Here is a 4,504-nt window from a genome sequence, read left to right on the forward strand (position 1 = left end):
GAAAAAAAAAAAAAAAAAAAGACTAAACGGACGGCACCTGTGGCTCAGTGGGTAGGGCACTGGCCTCATATACTGAGGTTGGTGGGTTTGAACCCAGTCCCGGCCAAATTGCAACAAAAAATAGCTGGGCGTTCTGGCGGGCACCTGCAGCCTGTAGTCCCAGCTACTTGGTAAGCTGAGACAAGAGAATCACCTGCCCAAGAGCTGGAAGTTGCTGTGAGCTGTGACGCCACAGTACTCTACCAAGGGTGACAAAGTGAGACTCTGTCTCTAAAAAAAACCCCAAAAACAAAACACGAAATTAAGATGAAGCAAAAATAACATTGAATTTCTGCTCAAACCCAGCTTTCAAGACCCTCTAGAAACCTGCAGAGAGAGCAAATACCCCCTAAGACTCTGATGTGCAGCTAACCCCAGCAACACTGCAAGTTGGCCTCACACAATTTTCCCAAAATCTTTAGCCAGTCATCCTTTCTGAACTACTTTAACCTCCCTTAGACATAGACTTCTTTTATATTCTTGCACTTAGCCTTCCATCTATTTAGAGTGCCCTTTCTTCTAATTTTATAGATTATATTTCACTATCCTTGAAAACCTTTAGTAACCATTATATAAATTTCTTTCTGCTCTGCTTTCTAAAGCAATTTTTATCTTTTCAAAAAAAATTACTAGATCTGATTATATACAGAAATTTGACAAATTTATTAGTGAGCCACTATTAAAGTTATCTAAATTGCTTTTCTTTTGAAATTACTATTAATACTTTTAACTTTCTACATGTTTATTACATTCTCCCTTTTCCTGACAGTAAGTTCCTTGAGCACAGACCTTTGTAAAGGAAAGCTATTTGGTAATCCATACCTGCCAGAATTCAATTCCCCAAATATGCTGTCATTCTAGTTTGAATTATATGTGAAAGAAAACCATTATCTATGACTCCATCTGGCCATAAAATCAGAACTAAAATCTAATAGGGCAAAAGATCACACAGAGATTGCAAAGTCTGCTTTGGTTATAGATAAATTATGTAACTTTCCAAAAAATAACTATCTTTAGGAAAGCAGCTACATTTATCATAGGAATCAGTTCTTCTCAACATACACCGATGTTTACAGAAATAACTGCATAACTGGACAAATGCTATCATTTTTCCAAGGACACACAAACACACACAAAGACCCTAAGACCAACTGCTTACTTAAAGGTGCTTCAGTAAAATTACATACCAGAAATAGAATTTCAAAACAGATTGTAGAGCCAGGCCTTTTAAACTGGGACACCTTGCCTCATTTTCCCATAAAATCCATCTCATTCTGGAACACAAAGTCTTCTTTTAATTTTGAGTAAGTTACAGCTCATTCAGAATACAGACTGCCCTAAAAAGGGAGGGGGAGGAACAATTAAAAAAAGCAAAGAAAATTTAGTTTGCTTCTGAACACTCTAACTGATAAGATCTATGTCAACTTTGTAGAGGGTTAAAAAAATCATAAACATGTTCATATTGTTCTGTAATAAACATATTAAGTCCTTAAAATGTAATCCACACAAAAAGGGTAAACAAATCCACAGAGATGGCCTAATTTTGAGATTTCAGTTTTAAAAAACCACATTGGGAAATTATAAACCTTCATTTGAACCTGTGATCAAACAAACATATTTTTCTTTCAATATAGCTTTATGTCAAAAAAAAATTATGAATTTGCCAATTATTTCTTTGGGCTCATTGAAATAGCTTATATAAATACAATTCTATCACAATTTCATTCGTTTATACCTAATAGATGGTCTAGTAACTCTCAATATTAATGAACAGTCATCTTTCACTAAGGTATCATAAAATCTTTAAAAAGAATTAAGGAATAAAAAGTCTTGGGAAAACAGCATATACATTCTTTATGGTTCTCTTAATTCCTGTATTTTATTAGCAATTACAAATCAATTCAGTATTGAGTACTTGAAATACTAAATTTGCTGATAAAGACACTTTTGGGAACATCATTAATTTTTAGTGAAGAATTACTGTTGGCTGGGGGTGGTGGCTCCTATCTATAATCCCAGCACTCTTGGAGGCCGAGCTGGGTACATTGCCTGAGCTCACAGATTCGAGACTCGCCTGAGCCAGAGTGAGACCTTGTCTCTAAAAAATTAGGTGGGCATTGTGGTAGGAGCCTGTAGTCACAGCTACTTGGGAGGCTGAGGCAAGAGAATCCCTTAAGCCCAAGAGTTTGAGGTTGCTGTGAGCCATAACACACTCTCCGCAAGGCGACAAAGTGAGACTCTATCTCCAAAAAAACCCAAGAAACTAGAATTCAAAAATACCAACAGCCTAAGTTCTTTATCTGCATTATGTGTCTTTGGGAAAGTCTACTACGGAGAAGACCTGACTCCTCATCCACAAACCACAGAGTACAATGTAGGTGAGGATAGCTATCCATGCAAGCTCTGTTTCTCACTGAGAGCACTAGGGATGAGCAGTTCCTCCTTCCCTTGCTCTTGAGCTAGAGTTGTATAAAATATTACTGTCCTCTAAAAAAAATAGCCGGGCATTGTGGCGGGTGCCTGTAGTCCCATCTGCTTGAGAAGCTGAAGCAGGAGGATCACTTGAGCCCAGGAGTTTGAGGCTGCTGTGAGCTATGACACCACGGCACTTTACCAAGGGTGACAAAGTGAGACTATGTCTCAACCCCCCCCCCCAAAAAAACCATGAGTTGGCTTATTCACATATTTTGTATACAAATGTGCATAAAGATAGGTAAGAATTATTTACAGAGCACCTATCTCAGAAAACAGCCATGATTAAAGCAGTTGCTGCCTTCTGGGAATAAAAATCTCAAACTGGATTGGCCAGGCACCGTGGCTTACAGCTGCTTGGGCCCAGGACTTTGTGAGACAGGATGGTGCCATAGCACTCTAGCCTGAGCAAGACCCTGCCTCAAAAGAAAAAAAAAAATTAAAAATCTCAAAGTGGGGAAGAGCCAAACAGCTGCACAGGGAGTATGGTGAGATGCATGTAAAGATTCCTATGAGGCTAGAAAAGCACCAAGGGAACGAATGCACACAAGATGGGAAATTGTAGAGATCACTACACAGAAACACAAACTAGGTAAACTCGACTAACAGTAATACAAAAACAAGTTGTTCTCAGTCCCCCTAAATGTCACTCCCACGTAGCAAAACATTTAACATATATAAAATACTTAACTATTCTAAAGTGAAAAAAATTAGTTTTAAAAAATCATTCTCGAGGTCCAAGAAAAATTCTCATTATTTATTTAAATGTGTGTGTAACTTAAAGATTATAATAATTATACTTTAACAAATTGACATTCAGGAGAAAAGTTCAGGATCTAAGATAAAGAAAAATCAGAAAATCAGGAGTAGGGGAATAATAAAAAGAAAAAGCACAACAAATATAGTGCAGCAAAAGAAAAGCTTTCTGATGGGTAAGTGGATAAGTATCCAAAAGCCTTAAATGTACAATCCCTTCGACGTTTTGTTTCTACTAATTTATTCTAAAGAAATAATTAGGGATGTGACTGAAAATCAGACTCCCAGATATTTTAGCCATTGATGTAAGTTCACACACAGTATTTTACAAAGCAATACAAAGACATAAACTGACATTGCTATTATGGAAAAATAAACAGGTAATATAAATTATGGTATATTTGTCTTATAAAATATCACTATGAAGACATGAAATTGGTTATGGACAAGATATATCTGACATTCTCAATGTTCTTCATGAAGAAAAATAACGGGCAGGGCGTGGCCCCATATACAGAGGGTGGCAGGTTCAAACCCACCAAATTGCAACAAAAATAGCAGGGCATTGTGGCTGGCGTCTATAGTCCCAGCTACTTGGGAGGCTGAGGCAAGAGAACTGCCTCAGCCCAGGAGTTTGGAGGTTGCTGTGAGCTGTGTGACGCCAGGGCACTCTACCAAGGGCGATAAAGTGAGGCTCTGTCTCTACAAAAAAAAAAAAAAAGAAAAAGAAAAAGAATGAGGGTAACAAAATGCAGTCGAGTACTTTACTGTTATAAGAAAAAATAACAAAACTTGCTTTCTGAGGACTAAGTAGAGTATAAACTGTCATTGCCTTCTATTGGTAGGATACAGAAGACTTATGTTTTTCTTTTTGGGGATTTTAGTTATTTCCAAATGCACACTAATATGTATTATTTGGCTCAGATAATAACAGTTTAAGGTTGGGTAATAGAATTATGGATTATGACCCCCTCCGAAGTTCAGCATATATTGTTTTCTAAAAAGAATTGCTTCACTCCTAAACACTGTTAATAACAAGATCTTTGGTGGTGGCTAGGCGCCTATAGCTCAACCGGCTAAGGCGCCAGCCACGTACAACTAAGGTGGTGGGTTCAAATCCCCAGCCCGGACCCGCCAAACAACAATGACGGCTGCAACTAAAAAATAGCCGGGCGTTGTGGCGGGCGCCTGTGGTCCCAGCTACTTGGGAGGCAGAGGCAGGAGACTCGCTTGAGCC

The 4,504-nt window shown here is 38.1% G+C and overlaps 1 long non-coding RNA gene across 1 annotated transcript in view; it reads right to left on the bottom strand.

The window, feature by feature from the left end:
- LOC111726805 overlaps positions 1-4,504 on the bottom strand; it is an 11,533-nt gene that overhangs the window by 4,471 nt on the left and 2,558 nt on the right. Inside the window, exon 2 of the long non-coding RNA XR_002774500.1 lies at positions 1,227-1,376. This is a non-coding gene — a long non-coding RNA (uncharacterized LOC111726805). The remainder of the gene's footprint in view (positions 1-1,226; positions 1,377-4,504) is intronic.

This window comes from Otolemur garnettii, unplaced genomic scaffold (genome assembly GCF_000181295.1).
Source record: "Otolemur garnettii isolate 467f Iridium unplaced genomic scaffold, OtoGar3 scaffold00081, whole genome shotgun sequence".
NCBI lineage: Eukaryota > Metazoa > Chordata > Mammalia > Primates > Galagidae > Otolemur > Otolemur garnettii.